This window comes from Cupressus sempervirens, chromosome 7, assembly GCF_028749045.1.
Source record: "Cupressus sempervirens isolate cs-2001-9-10 chromosome 7, ASM2874904v1, whole genome shotgun sequence".
Lineage (NCBI taxonomy): Eukaryota > Viridiplantae > Streptophyta > Pinopsida > Cupressales > Cupressaceae > Cupressus > Cupressus sempervirens.
This window is the reverse complement of record NC_143124.1, coordinates 602,287,427-602,313,190: the sequence shown is the minus strand read 5'-3', so window position 1 is coordinate 602,313,190 and position 25,764 is coordinate 602,287,427.

The following is a 25,764-nucleotide window of genomic DNA, read 5'->3' as shown; positions in this document are numbered from 1 at the left end:
GGAACCTCTCATTGCATGGTTTACTAGCAAGAAGAGTATCTCTAAGGTTCAGCTAAGAGCTTTCATATTCAAATCATACTCTCTTGCACTCCATGGATAGGGAGCTCTAAGTTGGCATCCAAGCATTCTGAACTCATGGAATAACTTGGATAGAATGGTTTAGAGTGTCACATATTTATAGTGTACATCTATTAGAGATGAGTCATAGATTGTACTAGAGGTGATGCAGACTATGCTCGAGGTGGTGTGGACTATACTCGAAGTAGTGTGGACTATGCTTGAAGTGGTGTGGACTCTACCACTAGAGGATCTCCTAAACGCTTCTCTAGAAAAGTCAGGCAAATTAGATGGACTAATCCCATAGAACATATTGATATTTTGATATACCTCAAGGAGATCTCTGACTAAAATACTTCTCATCGTGTGTAGATGACTCTCATATTTTTGTGTTATCTCATCTAGTGTAGGAATATCATAATGAATGCATCGATCATAATGTGGATATGATGCATCAACAACTAGACTAGTCTGAGATTGTAGCATATACCTTTCCAATATGATAACATGACAACACATCAACCTGAGTAGTAACCATTGCAATGCTAAAGTACATGTTGACATGAGCATCCTAAACTACATAATCTTTAGCTCATGTATATACCTCCAAACCTTTCAAAAGAACCCAAAGGTTTTGACCCACCAAAGCCCTCTTATTAGGGGGTTGTGGTAGATCAGGTGGTTTGAACTTATCCCCCAACCAACCCTTCCCCTAGCCTACCTAACTCAGATGGTTTTTATTGTCCACATCATAACCCAAATAAAATATTGCATACAACTATTTGCCAAAATAAAGTGGCACTTCATCCTTTTTACGGCCACATTGATGCACCCCCAAAAATCTAGGATATATGAATGGAGCAACAAGGGGATCTTCACACTTTGATACTCTATAGGCTCTCACTACATGCATAGGTAAGTAATAAAGGAATAGAGTGGTTTTAACCATCTATGTCAAAACCTCTACATCTATAGTGTTATATCTTACAGATCATGAAACTGTGTGACATAACATGTGGTGATATGTCTCAATGGATGGATCATCATAAGGGTTGTGTAACGCCCCACCAAGGGATCCAAAATAATTAACCTAAAGTTTTACTAAGTTTACCAACATTTTAAAAAAAAAAAAAAACAAGAAAGATAAATCATACACATCAAACACATAGTAATGGAAGCAATGACATACAATCAACTAAAAGAATACATAATAGGTTGTATTCATTAAGGATCCCAAGATGTTGAGTCACATTTAAATTTAATTAATACTAAATCTAATAACTAGCACATCCACATGAAATAATAATTAAATATCCAATGTCTATAATATACATTTGTTCCAAATGCCTCTTGGGAAATTAATTTAGAATGCTCAATCATCCACTATACATGTCACAGGGTATGAAAGACATAAAAGAATATACATATAAAGAAGTATAAATACAACATCCTCCTTGGATCCATGATACAAAGTACAATAAAATAAATATAACCAATAACTCACATGATACATCCATCCATCATAAAAGATATAACATCCAACATGAAATACAACTATCCATCATAAAACACAACTAACTAAGTGTGCAGTTCCTCCCAACCATCAATAGCATCCTTAGACCATCGTGGACCCTAGTCATCCCCCAAGCGTAACATCTCAAGCCAGTGATGAGATCATCAATACCATCATAATAGGGACATCACTCCTAAAACATGGCACTACATACGCATAAAGAAATCTAACATGCTAGAATAAAGCATAAGATAATCCTACAAAGTAGATAACATCATCTATCACATGCTAATCATCAATATAAGGAAATGCATCAATAAGTAACATTACCTAAACATCATAAACAAGCATCCAAGAAGTTCTAACAACAGTGACTAAAGACGGATCTCAATGGTAAGAGTAAAAAGCACTACCACCCGACCGTGTGGAACCTAAATGGCCCACTCCCACTGTGCTAAGGAGATAGTCTCAAGTCCCAAATAGGATATCAGATCACATAACACAAATACTCTCTAAGTCTAGGAAATATTAAAAGTATAATAACTCAAAGGTTCCAACATAGACTAACATCTAGACCCAAAGGCACACAAGACACGTAGGAATCTACTATGTAAGCGGACAAGTGTCATTGCATGAATCATGTTCAGAGCTACCCGAGCAGTCCCTCAGGACTCTCGGGTCCCTAGTGATCCCACTATGGCCAATAGTATCCTCTCGTACTGACAAGGCATACTACAAAATGCAAGGTCATAACCAAGCATTCTCTCTACTCCCATCCTAGTATGTACTAGCACTCGAGGCATGGATGAGAACATATAATTAATCTTATTAGGTTCATTTTACTCTCACTTAGTGTAAATGTTATCATTTATTAAAATAACTTACAATGAGTTACCCTGGTAGCCACTTAGGGCCCTGGCCCCCATTGCAAGCCACTTCCTGACACTACACATAGATTACCTACCCTAAGCTCATGAAATCACAAATCAAAGAATCATAGAAAAATCACCTTAGTCCTATACAAGTGACTGGAAAGCATCATAAGTATAATCCACAATAATCACATTAGTTCTCCATGAGCAATTGATAAGCATCAAATAATAAATCACAATATCCATCATTTCTCCAACGAGCAACCAAAAAGTATCCCAAAATAATATTGATCAAAGACTCCAAAATGGTTGAGTTAAACATGTCACAACATGACACCATCAAGAAAAAATCATCCAAAACATCTTAGTCCTCTCAAATGACTGGAAAGAAAATCAAATATAATTGATTGATGACTCAAAAATGGTTAAGTTAGATGACCCATAACATAAATCTCACCATCCCACAAGGCACTGAAAACAATAATCAATAATATAAACACACTCAACATAGAGCATATCAACACATACATGGTTGAACAAAAATAATCAAGACCAACATCAACATCAGCATGACATCACAAACATATAACCCCCAAGCCTCTAGTAACAACCTAAACTAGTCAACATCTAAACAGCCCCAAAACCCTCAAAGCATAAACAGTACAAACAAAATAGTATAGTTTCATAGTTTGGGTTTGATTTCAAAATACACAATAGGGTTAAAGGTAAAGTTTCAGTTTGCATTTCAAAGTACGTTTCAAGTGAGAAGAATCTCTTTTACCCTATAGTTACCCCATATATATATATATATATATATATATATATATATATATATATATATATATATATATATATATATATATATATATATATATATATATATATATATATATATATATATATATATATATATATGAATAAATTAAGATTTAACCCCTGTAAAATATTGAGATCAACCTTTCTAAAATTTACTAAGGGTAAGGTATAAGCTCATTTACATTGCTAAGTTAAAATCATCTTGTATTCCATTAAATAGTTGTGATACTACTAAGTCAAAATTTGGGATAATTTTCAACATTTACAAGACTCTCCTAAATATCTAATACTCATAATAAATTGATTAAAAATTTACTTTAAAATAAACTAACATATATGTATATTTATAAAACATTAATTTATTTACAATAAAATAATTTTAAATAATTTAATTACATAAATTAATTATATTATTAATTAAAACTTTTAATAAATTTCATTAAATAAAATAATATTAAATAATTTTTAATTAATAATTTAAAAAAATTAATAACATTAATTTTATTAACAATAAAAAAACTTTTAAAAAAATTAAAAACGTGTGTTTTAAGGCTCGTTGGCTTAGCAAAAATGGCCTGTCGCAATACCCTACAGTTGTAGGGCCTGCAACAGCAAGTATAATACCCCAAAATTGGCTCATTTGCCGTGATACCAATTTTGGTCTATTCTGACCAATCCTAAGACCTATTCTAATAGGCAATTCTTATTCTGCTACTCACTAATTGACTTAATTGTCAAATGCTTAAAACCCTAATCTACATTAATCAGACTCTTTATTTAATTCCTATAGTATTGACTCATATTAGTCACATTACACCTATTGATTAAGATTTAATTTAATTATTAAGTATTTATACTTTAATTAAACTAAATCATCACCTAAGGCTAATGTACTAAGGAATTAAAAATATTTAATTTTATAATTATGCTCACTTTAATTAATTGAATGTGATTATTCAATTAAATGAAAAAGGAATTTATGAGGTCATATCTCACTTTATTAAATTAAATAATATCTTCAAAATCTTCTCTTCAATTCCAAAATGGAAACTCTGAGTGAACTATCTCTCGAATTGGAATTAATCTAGTTAACTTGTTCTCACACTCATGAAAAGCTCAACTAACTCTCCTTTCTTAAGGAAGTTTCCATTTTAATTAAACCTCATCTTCAATCTTGACTGTCAATCTAAGTTGATCTCACCTGTTGATGGATTCCAGGAATTCTATTTAAGAGACTCCTAATTCCTTATCAAAGGGGGATGAATTGATTTGCTATCAAATTTCTATCACATTTTGCACTCACTTAGCTCAATACATTCTCACATATTTCTATCATTTAGCTTAATTTCATTTAGCATTTAGAATGTATGCATCTAGTATAATTTCTTTTACAAGTTCTTAAGCTAGTTTGCATTATACATTTAGAGTAAATTTGCACATTTATCTAGCTTAATTGCATCTCTCAAATCCTTCATTCTTAGAGGGTCTAGTTGCTTGCACCTCGATTTTGAGGATATTAATAGGCAAAATCCCTTTAGATAGGAGATAACAGGTCATCTTGCCGAACTCCTCTTGGGTGAACAATCTCATGTTCATTCCAAGATGGATCCACATATAAAGACCATGTTGAAGTGTGTGTGAGGTTCAGAGGCCCACATTTCATACATATAGCAAGTACACAGTACTTATCATCGCAATACCTGCAATGTAAGCTAATGTCGTAGCCGTGGCAGGGAGGGTACAGGGTAATTCCCTCCCCTCCATTAATTATTAAAAAAAAAAAATTAAATTTCTTTTTGCATGAAACATTTTTATAAAACGTTATTCCCTCTCTATAAAACCCAATTTATTTTATTAAAATTTTATACTTAATAAAATTTAATAAAACAAATTTATTTTAAGTACTTATTATTTTATTTTATTTTAAATCAAAGTCTAGAATAAGTCTGATGGAGGATTACAGCGTACGCACTTATTAAATTATTTTCTCTAAGAAGATTTTCCATTTGAATTCAAACCCTACTCGGCAAATTTCTTATTTCTTTAATCTACTCAAGAGGGGTATGTAGATCTTTTGGTTTTCCAATAAACACACGCACCAGAGAATCATGATATGATAAATTTCATCACAAGAATTATCTAGGCATCCATTAAATAGACACAATGAAGACAGGAAGAAAAGAGTGTATTAAAATATGCAAATATCATGAGCATCTACCTAGATGCTAATGCTAATTCGTTATGTCTCAGAAACTATAGAGAAGAATCCCTCCTTTTAGAACCTCCTCTTTTCTAAAAATTTCTTCCTTCTCCAAAATCCATAATCCATCAAAAATGAATCCCCAAGTTGTGATATGGAGTTCTCTCCCTGAAATCGGGGCACTAATTGTGCGTTCACCCCAGAGAACTCCTTGCTCACAACCCTTAACTCAAAATTAACTTTTATTTATCTTTTCTTTAATCTTTTTCATGCACGTTAATTGCATTATAAAAATAACTTTATTTAGTTTTTACTTGACTTCTCTTTTCAATTAATGAATTAAATTTTAAACTCATGCACACATTATGCAATTAATTTCTTTTCCCACTTATAAATTTATTTTTGAACATTAAAATTTGATAACTATTTATTAAGTTAAATAATAATATTATTTAACATTTATTAAAAATGAACTTTAAATATATTATTATTAAATTAAATCAATATTATCACATTCCAAATGCATTCTATAATCTTTATCTTCAAATTTAATTAATAGAAAATTCACCAAAGACTCATAAAGTAAAATATGAAAACCCATCTTAGAAAAACACATACAAAATAAAATTAAAGGATTAATAATCATGAATTAATGTCATTTGATGTATTCTGAGGGTACTTGACTCAGATACTTGTCCTAAATTTCAATTAGGGAAAATGGCTTAAAGGTTTAGGATTAGGACTCAAGAATTTATCTCCCCTCTCTTACCATTGAGATAATGCAATAGGGTACGCTCATCATGGCAATTCAGGGAAGTTCATACCTAGTACTTGCAACCTGCATAAAATCCACGCATGTACAAACATAATGTATACTAAGCTAAACAGGCAATGGCAGGAAGTGGTGCATTGTGTAGATCCCAACTAGCAGGTGACTACGACTCCCTTCCTTAACCACATCAGAAATGTCATACATAAAGAAAACAAACACGCACACCATACACATGCAGTATGGGGTAAGTATCCATAAGAAAAAACATATGATCATCATCATCAATAATTGAAATCACTGAATAATCATCATGTAACATGAAATATAGAGTACCAAGTAATCTCATCATATAATAAACTGAATATAAAAAAAATCTGATAATCTCCAAAATAATAGTATTAGTCATAAAACATAAAACTGGCCTAAAAGAGTTCAACAATTATAGCAAAAAAATGTAACTTAGGGGTAGGCACTACATCCACCCCCCTAGACTTAGGCTTACTCCTAGAAGCCTACAAGAAAATTAAAGCTAAGGACTCACTGTGCGAGTCCCATTGGACCCTTTCCCCCCATAGGAGGGTATGACTCCACTGAGTACACTCTCTGGGCTCTACCCATGTCACCAACTATAGGTTCTGAAGCTATGGGTCTCTGGCCTAAGAACTGGGATTTCCCTTGAGGGAAACAAGACAACTTGTGTCCATGTTGTCCACATGAGAAAAACTCTCCATCGAAGCTCCTCTAAACTCTAGGTGCACTAGACTGCTAGAAACTACCCCCACTATGATAAGACTGAACACTCTTAGATAGTCAATCATACTAGTTGTACTTATTACACTAAGCATCATGATAGTTTCTAGCATTGGAACCACCACCACCACTTTGTGTTGGAGGATAAGTTCCTCCTTGCCACTGATTACCCCCAGAAGGAGGTTTTCTACTACCACCTACTCCTTGACTACCCTTCAATCCTGATGTTGAAGGTGCTCCTAAAAAACCTGCATGTCCTAGGTTCACACTCTACTCTACAAGAATGGCCCGATGTACCACATCTTTGAGGGTTTTAGGTTCAAACACTTTAACACCCCCAACTAAATGGTTATTCAAGCCTTTGATTAAATGTTGTGCCAACTATGTTGGGTTATCATTGATTGCCAAAAAAGGCTTGAGCTCATAGAACTTGCACTCATACTCTACAATAGTCATAGTGAATTGTCTCAAGTTATGGAACTCATATGCCCTATGTTGCTTCCATTCCTCGAGTAGGAATCACTCATAGAAGCTCTTCAGTAATAACTCCTAGGTGGCATTGTTTATGTTTATGCCTAGCTTCTTTTCCTCCATAGTCCACCAAGTGGCTCCAAATTTTTCTAGGTTGGTAATAGAAAACCTTGCTTTGACATTACTATCAAAGTCCTACTTAGCAAAAACCTTGTCAAGAGCAATAAGCCACTGCTCAGCTACATAACTTGAACCCAAGCCATTAAAGGGCTTGACCTTAGAGCTCTGAAGGTCCTTCATCTGAGTGGATACTATGGATCTCTGTTGATCCCTCTGAGGGCTCCTAGACCTAGGTCTATGTTCATGTCATGCCTGATGTGCTCTATCCTGATCATGAACAAGAGGTAGGCGATCAAGGATGGTTCACATCATTTTCCTCAGACCAACCTCCTCAAAGTCAGCATGCTCCTCTCTATGGTTCTCTTCCTAATGCTCACTAGCATGCTCTTCCCTATTCCCTTCCTAATTAAGGTCTTTGTGGACAAACTCATGGACATTGATAGCTCTACCTTGTCCACAGCCCCTACCATGACCCCTAGTGGAAGACCTCATCCCAGATACCATCCTACAATAATATCCAAGATACAAGATGCTATAATAACCATAAAACAACTATTGTAAAGCATATATGAAAGATACATGTTTTTCAAATAGCACAAGTTCAATTTTTATTTTTGCCTATATTTAGCTTTACATATAATTTTCAGTTTTGAAGACTAAGTGTTGAAGCATGAAAAATATACAACTAAAAGTTTAAGTTCTATTTTCAGCCCAACTAGTTAACACTAGTGGCATTCCAATATACCCAAAGCTCCCAATGTAGAAACCTGGCTCTAATACCAGATGTAATGCCCTGCCAAGGGATCCAAAGGAATTATCCTAAATTTTTACTAAGTTTACCGACATTTTTAAAAATAAAAATAAAAAGATAAATCATACACATCAAACACATAGTAGCGGAAGCAATGACATACAATCAACTAAAAGCATACATAATAGGTTAAATTCCTTAAGGATCCCAAGACGTTGAGCCACATTTAAATTTGATTAATACTAAATCTAATAACTACCACATCCACATGAAAGAATAATTGAAAGTCCAATGTCCATAATATACATTTGTTCTGAATGCCTCTTGGCAAATTAATTCGAAATGCTCAATCATCCACTATACATGCCACAGGGTATGAAAGACTTAAAAGAATATACATATAAAGAAGTATAAATACAACATCCTCCTCAGATCCATGATACAAAGTATAATAAAATAAATATAACCAATAACTTACATGATACATCCATCCATCATAAAAGATATAATATCCAACATGAAATACAACTATCCATCATAAAATACAACTAACTAAGTGTGTGGTTCCTCCCAACCATCAATAGCATCCTTAGACCATCGAGGACCCTAGCCATCTCCTGGGCATAACATCTCAAGCCAGCAATGAGATCATCGATACTATCATAATAGGGACATCACTCCCAAAACATGCTACTGCATACGCATAAAGAAATCTAACATGCTAGAATAAAGCATAAGATAATCCTACAAAGTAGATAACATCATCTATCACGTGCTAATCATCAATATAAGGAAATGCATCAGTAAGTAACATCACCTAAAAATGATAAACGAGAATCCCAAGAAGTTCCAACAACAGTGACTACAGATGGATCTCAATGGTAAAAGTAAAAAGCACTACCGCTCAACCGTGTGGAACCTAAATGGCCCACTCCCATGGCCCTGAGGAGATAGTCTCAAGTCTCAAATACGATATCAAATTACATAACACAAATACTCTCTAAGTCTAGGAAATCTTAAAAGTATACTAACTCAATGGTTCCAACATAGACCAACATCTAGACCCAGAGACACACAAGACACGTAGGAATTTACTATGTAAGTGGATAAGTGTCATCACATGAATAACGTTTAGAGTTACCTAAGCAATCCCTTAGGACTCCTGAGTCCCTATTGATCCTACTATGGCCACTAGTATCCTCTTGTACTAACAAGGCATACTACAAAATGCAAGGTTGTAAGAAAGCGTTCTCTCTACTCCCATCCTAGTTTGTACTAGCACTTGAGGCATGGGTGAGAACATACAATTAATCTTATTAGGTTCATTTTATTCTCATTTAGTGTAAATGTTATCATTTATTAAAATAACTTACAATGAGTTACCTTGGTAGCCACTTAGGGCCCCAGCCCCCATTGCAAGCCACTTCCCAACACTACACATAGATTACCTACCCTAAGGTCATGAAATCACAAATCAAAGAATCATAGAAAAATCACCTCTGGCTTGTACAAGTGACTAGAAAGAATCATAAGTATAATCCACAATAATCATATTAGTTCTCCATGAGCAACTGATAAGCATCAAATAATAAATCACAATATCCATCGATTCTCCAATGAGCAATCGAAAAGTATCCCAAAATAATACCGATCGAAGACTCCAAAATGGTCGAGTCAAACATGTCACAACATGACACCATCAAGAACAAATCATCCAAAACATCTCAGTCCTCTCAAGTGACTAGAAAGCAAATCAAATATAACTAATCGATGACTCAAAAATGGTTAAGTTAGATAACCCATAACATAAATCTTGCCATCCCACAAGGCATTGAAAATAGTAATCAGCAATATAAACACACTCAACATAGAGCATATCAACACATACATGGTTGAACAAAAATAATCAAGATCAAGATCAACATCAGCATGACATCACAAACATATAAGCCCCAAGCCTCTGGTAACAACCTAAACTGGTCAACATCTAAACAACCCCAAAACCCCCAAAGCATAGACAAAACAGTACAATTTCATAGTTTGGGTTTGATTTCAAAATACACAATAGGGTTAAAGGTAAAGTTTTAGTTTGCATTTCAAAGTACATTACAAGTGAGAAGACTTTCTTTTACCCTATAGTTATCCTGTATATATATATATATATATATAAATAAATTAAGATTTAACCCTCGTAAAATATTGGGATCAACCTTTCTAAAATTTACTAAGGGTAAGTTATAAGCTCATTTACATTGCTAAGTTAAAATCATATTGTATTCCGCTAAATAGTTGTGATACTACTAAGTCAAAACTTGGGATAATTTTCAGCATTTACAAGAGTCTTCTAAATATCTGATACTCATAATAAATTGATTAAAAATTTACTTTAAAATAAACTAATATATATGTATATTTATAAAACATTTAATTATTTACAATAAATTTATTTAAAATAATATAATAACATTAATTAATTATATTATTAATTAATAAATTTAATAAATTTCATTAAATAAAATAATATTAATTAATATTTAATTAATTATTAAAAACTTTTAATAACATTAATTTTATTAACAATATTAAAAAAATAGCTTTAAAAATATATTTTTAAAATGCATGTTTTAAAGCCCCTCGGCTTAGCAAAAAAGGCCTGCGGCCTGCCACAGTACCCTGTGGTCATAGGGCCTACGACAGCAGGTACACAGTACCTATCATCACAATACCTACAACGCAGGCTACTGTCACAGTCGCAATAGGGCGGGTACAGGGTAATTCCCTCCCCCTCCATTAATTATTATTTTTTTAAAAAAAATTTCTTTTTACATGAAACATTTTTATAAAGTGTTATTCCCTCTAACAAACCCAATTTATTTTATTAAAATTTTATAATTAATAAAATTTAATAAAACAAATTTATTTTAAGTACTTTATTTTATTTTATATTAAATCAAAGTCCAGAATAAGTCGGATGGAGGATTACAGCGTATGTACTTATTTAATTATTTTCTCTAAGAAAATTTTCTATTTGAATTCAAACCCTACCTGGAAAATTTCTTATTTCTTTAATCTACTGAAGAGGGGTATGCAGATCTTTTGGTTTTTCAATAAACACACGCACCAGAGAATCATGATATGATAAATTTCATCACCAAAATTATCCAGGCATCCATTAAATAGACACAATGAAGACAAGAAGAAAAGAGCGTATTAAAATATGCAAATATCACGAGGGTCTACCTAGACACTTATGCTAATTTGCTATGTCTCAGAAACTATAGAGAAGAATCACTCCTTTTAGAACCTCCTCTTTTCTAAAAATTTCTTCCTTCTCCAAAGTCCATGATCCTTCGAAAATGAATCTCCAAGTTGTGATATGGATTTCTCTCCCTAAAATCAAGGCACTAATTGTGTGTTCACCCCAAAGAACTCCTTGCTCACAACCCTTAACTCAAAATTAACTTTTATTTATCTTTTCTTTAATTTTTTCATGCACATTAATTGCATTATAAAATAACTTTATTTAGTTTTTAGTTGACTTCTCTTTTCAATTAATGAATTAAATTTTAAACTCATGCATGCATTATGCAATTAATTTCTTTTCCCACTTCTAAATTTATTTTTGAACATTAAAATTTGATAACTATTTATTAACTTAAATAATAATATTATTTAGCATTTATTAAAAATAAACTCTAAATATATTATTATTAAATTAATTAAATATTATCACATTCCAAATTTATACTATAACCTTTATCTTCAAATTTAATTCTTTTATTTAATTGATTTCTTAATTAATTAAATATAATTAAATATTAAATTATCATAATAATTTTTTATAAAATTAAATCATTAATTTAATCTTTTAATTAGACTTAATTAATAGAAAATTCACCAAAGACTCATAAAGTAAAATACGAAAACCCATCTTAGAAAAACACATACAAAATCAAACTAAAGGGTTAATAATCATGAATTAACATCATCTGATCCATTTGAAGGGTACTTGACTCAGATACTTTTCCTAATTTTTAATTAGGACAAATGGCTTAAAGGTTTAAGATTATGACTCAAGAATTTATCTCTGCTCTCTTACCGTTGAGATAATGTGATATAGTATGCTCATCTTGGCAATTCAGGGAAGTCGATATCCAGTACCTACAACCTGCATAAAATCCATGAATGTACAAATGCAATGTATACTAAGCTAAACAGGTAATGGCATGAAGTGGTGCATCATGTAGATCCTGACTAGCAGGTGACTACAACTCCCTTACTTAACCACATCAGAAACTCCATACATAAAGAAAACAAACAACACACCATACACATGCAGTATGGGGTAAGTATCCATAAGAAAACACATATGATCATCATCATGCAACATGAAATGTAGAGCACCAAGTAATCTCATCATATAATAAACAAAATGTAAAACAATATCTGATAATCTCCAAAACAATAGTACTAATCATAAAACATAAAACTAGCCTAAAAGAGTTCGGCAATGGTAGCAAAAAAGTGTAACTTAGGGGCAAGCTATGCTCTTGTCATATAGATAATTAAAAAAATGTACATTGGACCATTGGCTATGCTCTTGTCATAGGAACTCATAAGGACAATATTCTCTTAACATAATCCAAGCTATATACAATGAATCTCTTCTTTGATCTTCGCAAGTTTTAATAGCATACACCAAAAAAGTTGTCAATATCTATACCTCTATATGCCTTTTTTTTATTATACATGAGAGGTGATCTTAGATTTCTTAGCTATTTGATGCAATGGCAATGTCATATACACTACTCTGATTTATATAAGGATTGCTGACATGAGCTTCTAAAGTTTGAATTAAAAAATTAGAATTGAGACTTAAATTTATTTGGATTAGAATTTTATTTGTATTTGAATTTGTGGGTCCAAATTTATTAGATATTAATTTGATTGTTGAGTTGATTTTTTTTAAAGTGATCAATTGAACTAATTTGTACATAAATATGGTATGGTTATATTGATATAAACTATGTCAAAATTAGAAGATTTGGAAAATATTTCAAGATCTTCAAATTGTTAATCCAATGTGAATTAAAATCATATTGTATTAATAATATCTTAATTTAAGGTAGCTTTCTAACATATAGGTCTTATTTTTTACATGAATATGTGCTCAATATAAATGAAAAGTGTAATAAAATCAAATGATGGCATAAATAAACAAAGACTTGGAATAGGTGAGGGACTAAATCAACACAAATTTAGGTTTAAAAGATTTATGTCGATCTCCTTACTATAAGGATTTTTCGTCAATAGATAATTAAATATGAGTTCACAAAATAAATTTGGCAACATGGTGATACTCAAATGATAAACGAATGACAATGATAGAAAATGGATACATGTGAAAATCATAGATTTGGGATGAAAATGAATAGAGGGATATGATGAAAGAAAAAGGACCAAGAGTGGGAGATGAAGGAATTTTTTAAGGGCATGAAATGATACCAAGCACCATATGGAGAGTGAATGAATGAGAGGAAGATAGTACCCTTGGAATATGGGAAGGATCTTGTCATAGAGGCAAGTTCTATCCCCACAATCCAAAGGTATGGGGTGTTAGAGGATAAAGGAAATTTGAATTCCTTGTGAGTACTTTCGAAGTGAAAACCATTTTCAAGTCCTTCCAAAAGGGAAAATCATTTGAAGGTCTTGGTGTAATTAAGTATTTACTAATTACACTTTACTTCAGTTTTCTTAAGATAATGTATTTTCATATTAGTTGTCATCTAGACATCTACTAGTTTGCACTTTATTTGAGCATATGTTGTCTCGCACCTCTCTTTGTGTGATACACCTTTGTGTTCTTATCCCCTTGTTGTATACTTTCATTCATAATGGAGGATAATCTAACTTTGGTGGACATGTGCTTGGTTGTTATGCTTATCACTTGCATGACTCCTAGTCATCTTGCATTGCATATATATTTAGGCACATCTCTTATGTATTCATATAAATTGGCATTCTAAATTGTATTGTTGATCACTTAATCAATTGATTATTATTTGTATATCTCTCTTGTGATATCTCTTGAGCTTCTAGATCTTTGCATTACAATCTTTTCCTTAGAAAAATTCTTACATGATATTAGAGCCAAATGAGTTTTTATTGTATAGCCATTGGAGAGTTTTTTTTTCATCTCTTGGAGGGCCATGATTCAAATTTGGAATCAACATACTTATGGGAGCTTCTAGAGCAATATCAAACCTTACCATTGTGTTTAGGTGGTCATTCTAGTGAATTTTAACTATAAATTTGTCCATGTTTGACAAAAGTCAAATTTGAGACAAAATGTTTTACAAACTTGAGCAGCCCAATCTAAAATTTCACTGTATAATCTGCATTTTTAATTTAAAAAATGATATCAAAATTTTTTGTCAAAACTAAAATATCTTTTCCATTAATTTTCTACAATTTGGGACAAAACAAAATGCTGGTCAAATTGGCCCCTAGACTAGTATGTGTGCATGTAGAGCACTCAAATAATAGAGGAGGGTACTATTTGTGGACCCTGCCTCTACATCAAGGTAATAATAGAGGAGTGTACTATTTGTGGACCCTGCCTCTACATCGAGGTGGTGGCTATACAACCACAAAAATGGTTTTTCCTATATAGTTTTTTCTAACTTTTCAAAAATTAACTAAGTCCTCCTACTTTGTTATGCTAAATTCTTTTCATGCATGTTTAGTCATTGCCCTACATCGACATGGCATACAAATCAACTGATTAATCTTTTATTTTGACATTGTGGGTGTTTTAATTTATTTAATGTGGGACTAATCAGTTATCACTTGTGCCCAAGCTAGACTTTCGCCCCTCCATAGTGGCATTTGTCTGACCAACTTTGAGCACCACATCATTGTACCAACCTTTGAGCAATGCACCCACCCCAATCATCAAATCTCCATTAGCCTTGATTCATTGATCTAATCCATGTCGGTCTTTGAGAGGACATGGTGATGCATATTGAGTACCAAATTGGTTATGAATTTAGTTGATAACTAAGAAGATTACAAGCTCAAAGACAACACACACATTTAAGATCTCGACCTTAATTCGAGCCACATACTAGTGCATTAAGCCAGATCACCACATGTTGGATTGCAACCCAAACTTGATTCAAGCATTAGCTCAACACTGCATCAACATTGTTCTAAGCCATATTTTGAGCTCTCTAATCCAACGCCAAGCACGAACTCTAAAAGTTTGGGAAAATAAGTTAATTTTGGCTATTTAACACTTTTAGTCTTGGAATAAATCTTAGTGTACAATTTTTAAGCCGTCTGAGATGATAACCATCACTAGCCTTTGCCAACAATCTATTTGGAGGATATTTGACTCACATCTACTCCCATCCAAACATTTTGTAGCAGACTTCACACTCAGTGGTTCCATTGCCTTCTTTATGAAATATAGTGACATCGCCAAGTTGTAACAATTTGTCTATGGCAAAAAAATGTAATGTCAAGACTTAGAAGCTCAAGATATAGTGCAAGATAGGTAAGCAAATGATGATCAATTGATTAGGTGATCACCAATGCAATATGGAATGGCCATTCATATGAATACATAACAGATGTGCCTAAATATATAGGTAATGCAAGATAATATTTTGTTTAAACTAACTTATAATATTTTTAAAAATTAATAGAATTTTGTGTCCATTTTGACATGACAGATGGTGTGTGGGCCCGCTCAGATACCCCACCCCATAGAATGTATTTAAAATTATTATTTTTGAATGAATTTGCTTTTATGAAATAAAGTGTGTGTGAATATATATATATATATATATATATATATATATATATATATATATATATATATTTATATATTTATTTATTTTTCTTATTCTTTTTTTTTTCTAATTGTCATTTTATCTTAATATATAGGAAAGGTAATTTTTTTTTAAAGCAATTTATGATTTCCTATTTTTTGAATAATGAGCACGGGAGTTTATTTTTTGTTCCTAATTCTTTTAAACTTTCTTATTTCTCTAGTGAATTCCTTGACCTTATGAGTTGCCCTTTTTATGAATGCAATTAATCTCCTTGTAAACTTTTGATAGATAATTTTTTTTCTTTTCATCTTGCCCATATATTTTCCAAGACATTTTTTTCTTTTTTCCTTTTCCTTGTTTGATTTAGTACCCATCTTAATAACTTAGCTAATTTTTTGTTTTGTGGGTTTTGTTTCAAGTTATGAAATAAACTAATGCTTTATTTTGTTGACTCCAAACATAGCTAATGAATTAAATTGAATGAGATGCTTTACCTAGGTTTCAACTTGAAAGTGAATATGCTAAATCAAGAAAATAGCTATCATTTTAAAACTATATTTCCATTCTAATACAAATTACTAAATAATAAGCTTTCGTTCATGATTTCAAATCAAAAATCATTTATATCACTAAAATAGAAGCAAAACATGGATTCAATCATTTCATTTACAATTTTCAAATTCAACTATGAATTTAATAACACACGTATACATTTATTGATAATTTTCAAACATATTGAAATCAAACTTTTATGAATACTTATCTTCATTTCAATTCAATTTACACAATGAGTTCAAAGACTCCACTCACATTAAAATGTATTTATATTTTAAAATAGCAACACTTTACAATTGTAATTGGATGCATTTCATCCAATACAAATTCGCAATGTCACTATACAACAATGAAGAACAATATGAATATTGTCTCCATTACAATAACTTTACAAACTTCATAATCTTCTTCTCAATAACACCAACATGGTGAACATTTTTCAAATATTTTTCTTTAACTTATATCCACATAAAAGAATACAAAGAAAATTAAATAACAACCATGGAGATCTCACCTCTCAACCCAAGTCTCATTCAAGACCACCCTGAGTTTGGAGAACCAAGACCAAAAAAGTAACACACATACACAACTCACAATGTAAAACTTAATGCAAGAACAATATTGAACTCCCATTTTGAGCATCATAATGGGTCACCCATGTAACCCAATAGAAGAGGTCAAATACAAATAATACCATGACTTCATGAGGCTATTAATCTCATATTGGTTTTGACAACGTAATGACAAAATAGTTAGTCATTATTCAACAAATTGAATACTGAGCATAATTGGTTAGATAGTACATGTCGAGTAATATTTCAGTTAGTGGCAAGCACTAGTAGGTGTTGAGTAGTTATTGCATGCCAAGTCATTTAGGTGTCGAGCTAGCAAAAGGAGTTGAGTAAATAGCATGTGCCGAGTGAATTTGGTGCTAAGAAAACAAAGTGTGTCGAGCTATTCAAAAGCCAAGTTATAGCATTAAGAGCATAATGAAGGTCAAGCATCAGAGCCTTTGGATGTCGATTGAATAGTTTATGACATAGATGTTTTTAATAGTACAAACTTCTATGTAAGTCATTTTTGGGCTGACATAATCATATTTTATGGTTCTAAAAGATAAGTATGGAGTCATAGACATCAAGAAGAAAGGTGCTAACCAAAGCATCACATTGTTGAATCATTCTAACACATCATAAAAAGAAAATCTCTTAACTAAGTATTCCCAACAAGCTATTGTAAATCTCTTAACCACATGTGTGCTTTAGTGTAAGTTCAAATCCTCTAACAAGGTGAGACCTAATAGTCCTTGTAAGCCTTTAACAGGTCTGAACTCTTATAAGGTAGATCATATATTATGATCAAACACATTATAGCCATAATATGCCACACTTTACAACTGTAGTAGTGAAGATTTGTGGGTGTCATCCCCACCCCATTTTTACCTTCTCATTGGAGGGTTTCTGGGTAACAAAATTTATTATGTTATGTGTTATTTACTTTATGCTATGCATGTGATGCATGTTAAGTTATTTCAGTTTACATGTTAAGTTAAGAGATGGCTGTAGGTGATACATTTTAAGAGGCAAAAGTTTTAAGATTTGATTCAGCCCCACCGACACACACCCCCCCCCCCCCTCTCAGAACTTACTTTCCCATTGCTATTTCCAATAATTAGTATTAGAGATTTGTTCTCTGGAAAGGAAATTTTTACAGCTTTGGAGGTAAGATTTTGAAGATGGAAGTCTACAAGTTGGGAAAGACTATTGAGAACCAGAAGATTGAAATATAGCTTTCCCTACATCAACTCAAGGAGACAAGAGATGAATTGTAGTGTTTATTGAAGAGAAGAAAGGAATTGGCTATTCAAAAAATGACACTTAATACCAAGAAGAAAACACTACTAAATTGTTTAAAGATTCTAACTCAAATTAATTTGATGAGGTAGTTGTAGATCTGATGAAAAAGAATAATGTCCTACTAAAGAAGTTAGAAATCTCAAAAGAGAACAAGAAGTGCAATCAGTAATACTATGTGAAACAACTGAAATGAAAAAGTTTCTTGGAAGACAAATAGGTCAATTACATAGTAGATTTTAGAATTCATTAAGCAACTTGGAGACAATTTTGAATCAACAATGACTAGTTAATTTTAGGATTTTAAGAAATCCATGAAACAAAGATTGAAGATTCCTATACCATTAGTAGAATAACATTACAATGATGTGTGTTTCCTAGTAGATGCAAATCATACATATGTGCAAGCAACAATAGCCAAGGTTAGGTGGTTAAAACCCTTGTTATATGAGATCATTGTAGATGAATCCTCTACAACAATCAGAACATTACTAGCAGAAGAAATTGATAAAGATGTTACATCTTTTGAAAATTATGATGAAGCCAAATTCAAAATAACCATTGATTTGAAAACAACTGTAGTTTTGAGAAAGAAGAACAAAATTGTCAAAAAGCTTAAGGAGAGATTTGGTGAATGTGAAGGTGAAGATGAAGATGAAGAAAAAGAAGACAAAGATGAAGATGAAGATTAATAGGGCCAGGCACCATTGAAACTTTCCCAAGGCCTAGGTAAAGATGTTGAAGGTGTCAAGGAAGAAGAAGTCGAGGAAGCACCTAAGGAAAAGGAGAAGAAAAGGAAAGCAAAGAATCAAACAATGGATAAACTTGAGAAAATTGTGAAGAAGTCACAGCAAAAGCCAACTATACATATAACTAGGTCAAGCATGAGGACAACCACTATTAAAGCTAAAGAAGTGACTAAGGCAAAAGGAAAGAAAGCCAACATTGCAACAGAGCCAAGCCATCCAACTCCAAAGACATTCAAGAGATTAAGAAAGAAGTGCACACCTCAAAAGGATTCAGATCAGGAGAAGATAGAATCTAATGACTTGAGTCAATACAAAGTAGTAAGCCACAATCCCTCTTCTAACATTGACAACTTGTGTGAAAACATTACAACCAATGTAGATTTGTCTGGTTTTACACATGTTGACTTTGATAAGCTAGGGAGTGTTGATAAAAATAAGGTTAAAGAGACCATATATGATATGATGGCTACTTTCAAGACTACTCCTCTAGAGATTGCCAACTCTTTATCCAAATGCCTTTATGATAGAGTTGAGAAAAAGTGGCAATTCAACATACAAATTTGAGACAAAAATCAAGGAAACAACACTAGCCCAAGTCATGTTTGAATTGTATAAAAAGATGATTGTCAAAGCTAAGAAGAAGCATAGAAGTAAATTTTCTCCCAAATACAGATGTTTCCATATTTTGAAGAAGAACATAGAAGATGTGGTAACCAAAAGTTCATCAATTTGAAAATCTATTTATGAGTTATCCACTCAAGTAATTACAAAGAAAGGTGAGAAAGAAGAGAAAGAACTTGAGAAGAATAAAGAAGAGATAGATAAAGGAGGTGAACCCAGTCAAAGAAGGTAATGTGGAGGGTATTGAAGGGATAATAGAGAAGGAAATAGCTGGCAAAGAGAAGCAAGATGTGCATAATACACAGATGCCAAGTGCTAGTCCCCCACATAATGACCAAGAGAGTCAACAGGACTTAGTGAGCATCAAGGGTGTTCCTGATAAAAAAACATAGAATGTAAATCCTTTGATTGAAGATGACTTGAAGAAATTTAGGTAAGACTCTACCAATCTAGCACTATTATGTGATAATCTTATATTGGTGAGAGTGGATGAAATTCAATAGGAATAAGTTGCATTTGCAGGTGAGATACCCAAAAGATACATCAACTATTTTCCCATCTACTACAAAGATAAAAGAAAAGGAATCACAAGATCTTCAAAGAGATCAAAGTGTAACTAGGAATAGAATAATGATATAGCTAAGACACCATCTATAATTCCAATTGTCATTCAAATGAAAGAGGCAACAACACAACCTATTCACACATCAGTACCAAGCCTAAATAGTTCAAGTTTACAAGATATGGTGACTATTGAGAAAGGTAGAACCAAAGTGCATAAAGGTGGGAAGCAAGCCTTGTACCTATTCCATCATCCTAGGTTGAAGTCTAGAAAGAAGGAGACAAGATTGAAGAGTTGAAGCTAAATATTAAGCCTAAGGAACAAATTGTGATATACACTCCAATTACCTTGTCAATTTCTACTTCTTCTCATAGCAATCACACTCTTTAGAGGTTGAGTACACATGTTACACCATTAAAAATCTCAAGCTCAAGTTCCAACACACCCAAGAGTTTTGAAGTTACATCATTTGAGGATTTAAATTTAGATGAAGTGATTGAGTTACCAAAGTTTGATCTAAATACAATCATAATTGAGGATATGAGCATTCTTAAGGAAAATCTACAAAGGAAAAAAAAAAAAGGCAAGAAATCATGGGGGAGCATAACAAAAAGCAAGTTTTGCATGAGACCAAAGACATTTTTTTACGCTTTTAGTCTCCCACAAATGAATGAAGATAAGCCTATAATAGAGAAACTTCTCACTATTGTGGACAAGATAAAGGATGAAGACATGGATTCTAATGTCAAATTATTAGAATGGTCAAAAAGAAAGTTTCATACAAAGGTTTTAGAGAAGACATCTAGTGCTATTGCACTAAGATGGGTTGATTTAGCAACCAAAAATGTAAAATGTGAAGAAGGTGTTAGAGAAAAATTTCACTCTCTACACAAAGCTATGCAATTTCAATCTATTTGCTAATGAAAATCAACAGGCTATTGACCAACTGCAAGGAGATATGTAACTCACATGTAATACTTTAAAACTATATCTTGGTAAAAAGTTAGATACACTTTTAGAGGTTATTGAAAACTCTGAGTAGGCTTGCTAAGTTGCAAGATAAAGATGCTAATATCATATCTAGTCTTACTAGTATCCAACCAATGTTAACACCTCACATGAAAGTGTTATAAAAGGAACTAACCTTTGCAGATACTTTGATGAAGAAAGATTCACAACTTTTGATACATAAAGGCTTAGTTGACTTAGTTGATAATCTTGAAATATAGATTCATTCATTAGATGCAACATGTGATAACTAGGATGCAACATTGAATATTATCATGGAGCTACACAAACTATTCTTGGATAAACACACTATCAGTGTACAACCCAAATGACATAAGTGTTAAAAAAATGGGATATGGATTTTTTGGGATATGAAGTTTTGGATAGCTATTCAGTAGAAGTAATGAAGGTACAAAAACATAAATGAAGCATTTACTCAGGAGGAATAATGGAGTAATAAGGTATGTAGGATATACAACAATTTTGCAAATTTTGAGATTCTGAAGATTTGTATTGAAGCTGAGCAATGAAGGAAAATTATCTAACTTATGCATTAGATAAGAATTTATATGCCATGAAAAAGTGTTTTTTCCACTCATGTCAAAGGGGGAGATTGTTAATCTCGGATTGATTTTCGCAAAGTAGTGACAAAATGCTTAGTCATTATTTAGCAAAGTTCCTTCCAAGCATAATTGGTCAAATAGTACATGGTGAGTAATATGTCAGTTAGTGTTGAGCACTAGTAGGTGTTGAGTAGTTAGTGCATGCTGAGTCATTTAGGCAACAAGCCAATAAAGGGAGCCAAGTAAGTGGTATGTTCTGAGTGATTTTGGTGCCAAGAAAATAGAGTGTGCTGAGTTATTTAGTAGTTGACTTCCAACATTAAGAGCACAATGAAGGTCAAGCATCAGAGCCTTAGGATGTCAACTGAATAATTTATGACATAAATGTTTGTAATGGCACAAACTTTTATTTAAACCATTTTTGGGCTGACATAATCATATTTTACAATTGTAAAAGATAAGTGTGGATTCAAAGTATGAGTCCTTGTGCAATACATGCAACCAATCAAATTGAGGGAAGAATTAGCTAGCAATAAGGATCAACCATAGCTTTTGATTCTTACATAATCCATCACCACCAATTTTTATTTAAAAAGGAAAACCCTAAAAGGTTTATATGTGTGTGAGGAGATGAATACTAAGAGTTTAGAGGGTATTCATGGTTGCTAAGATGGCTATGAAAGAGATATGCATTGCAAAACCAATTTCAGAAGAACAAAGTAAAGAAGTGAAAGGGAAAAGGAGACATATCTGATCAAGAGGATCAAGGTTTAAATAGTAAGGACAAGATCTAACATCAACTAGAAAGGTGTTAACTGAAGGATTACGGTGTTGAATCATTCTAATAGGTGATACAAAGAAAATCTCTTAACTAAGTATTTCTAACAAACTATTGTAAATCTCTTAACCAAGTGTGTGCTTTATTGTAAGTTTAAATCCTCTAACAAGGTGAGACCTAATAGTCTTTGTAAGCCTTTAATAGGTTTGACCTCTTACAGTGTAGATCATAGATTATGATCAAACACATTGTAACCATAATATGTCACAGTTTACAATTGTTGTAGTGAAGATTTGTGGGTGTCATGCCCACCCCAATTTTACCTTCTCATTGGAGGCTTTCTAGGTAAAAAAATTTATTGTGTTATGTGTTATTTACTTTATTCATTGAAGAGAAGAAAGGAATTGGATATTCAAAAAAATGACACTTAATACCAAGAAGAAGACACCACTGGATTGTTTGAGGATTGTAACTCAAATGAATTTGATGTGGTAGTTGCAGATCTAATGGAAAAGAATAATGTCTTAAATAAGGAAGTTAGAAATATCAAAAGAGAACAAGAAGTACAATCAGTGTTACTATGTAAGACAACTAAAATGAAAAAGTTTCTTGGAAGACAAATAGGTCAATTACAAAGAACATTTTAGAATTCATTGAGTAATTTGGAGACAAATTTGAATTAGTGATGACTAGTTATTTTAAGGATTTTAAGAAATCCATGAAACAAAGATTGAGGATTCTTATATCATTAGTATAATAACATTACAATGATGTATGTTTACCAGTTGATGTAGATTGTACATATGTGTAAGCAGCAATACCCAGGGTTAGGTGGTTAAAAACTTTGCCATATGAGATCAATGTAAATGAAGCCGCTGCAACAATCACAACATTATTGGCAGAAGAAATTGATAAAGATGTTACACTTTTGGAAACTATGCTAAATCCAAATTCAAAATAACCATTGATTTGAAAATAGCTACAGTTTTGAGAAGGAAGAACAAACTTGTCAAAAATCTTAAGGAGAGACTTGGTGAAGGTGAAGGTGAAGATGAAGAAGAAGAAGATGAAGATGAAGATGAAGATGAATAGGGCCAAGCACCATTGAAACTTACCCAAGGCCTAGGTGAAGATGTTGAAGGTGTCAAGGAAGAAGAAGTTGAGGAAGCACCTAAGGAAAAGGAAAAGAAAAGGAAAGTAGAGACTCAAACATTGGAGAAACCTAAGAAGACTATGAAGAAGTCTCAGCAAAAGCTAGGATAAATCTCTTAATCGAGTAGTCATAACAAGCTATTGTAAATCTCTTAACCAAGTTCTTGCTTTATTTTAAGTTTAAATATTCTAATAAGGTGAGACCTAATAGTCTTTGTAAGTCTTTAACAAGGCAGACCTCTCATAGTGTAGATCATAGATTATAATCAAACACATTGTAACCATAATAGGCCACACTTTACAACTACAGTAGTGAATATTTGTGGGTGTTATCCCCACCTGAGTTTTACCTTCTCATTGAAGAGTTTCTTGGTAACAAAATTTATTGTGTTATGTGTTATTTACTTTATGCTATGGATGTGATGCATGTTAAGTTATTTCAGTTTATGTGTTAAGTTATGAGATGGATGTAGGTGATACACTTTAAGAGGCAAAGGTTTTAAGAGTTGATTCACGCCCACCCCCCCACCCCCAACCACCATCTCTCAGAACTTACTTTCCTATTGTTATTTCCAACAAAGGATACCAAAAACATGTCTTCACAAGGATCACAATACATAGACCATTTTCTCAAAATTCCTCCCCCTATCACCCCAAAGTACAGAATACATATTTAATACATGAAGCCTATGCTTCATGCTTTATCCCTCTTCCATCCAGGGAAGAGACTCTACACTCATGATTTGGCCTAACTAACCCCTTCACCCAAAGGTCATTGCTTCCCTCCCAAGCGTGAGTGATGTCCTTTCACACCCTTTAACAACAAGCCTTCAAAATCATAATGAAGAAATGTCATGAAACCCAATCATATCCAACACTAAAACATGAACAATTCTATAGACATATATGCAACTTGTAGTGCCTACCGTGTTTGCATTTTGTACTTTGAATTATTTTGGTTTGTGAGATACTTTGATGCTCATGTTGTTTTACATTTGAGATGACCTAAGGGTCGGATGTTATACTTTGATTTTAGTTTCATAGATGTTAGATTACTATGTTGTTTAGTTTATCATATTTGTGTGTTGATGCCATTTTGACATGACTGTATGTGTTATGATGATATATGGTTATCTAGTATTTGGACATATTTCTGATTATGTCTTGAGATGGATTTGATGCTATTTTATTTACTTCATTCTTGTTTCCTTATGCTTTATGCGAATGTGAGTGGTGTAAATGGATTATTTCAGTATAATTGAATAAATGGTTAAATTAGTCATTTAATGTATTTATTACTTCATCTATGATATTATATGCAATTGCACTTGATCATGTGTTTTAGTGTGTAGGATTTATATCCCTGGTAGTGGCATGTGGAGTTAATGATTCAACTATTCATATTTCACCAATTTCATCCCTATATGGTCGACATATCTTTAAATGTTTAATTAAACCTTTCAATGATTTCTAAATCTAGACTCATTTGTATTATGTGATTAGACCAGTGAGCCTATCTATGCATTTAGATTTTTGCATTATCGTGAAGTTGTTAAGGCCTTCTATGATTTTTGTTTTAGGGTTTTCAGGCTTTAATTAATTAATTTTTAATTTCTAACAGCTTTGCCATAGGTGAATTCCTATTATGAGGGATAACCTATTTTCATTTGGGTCAATTTGGAGTCTAGGTAGTTTAACTGGCTATTTTCCCTAATCGAATATCCACTCAAAAAGTGAATAAGTACTGAAGAAGGAAATTGTTT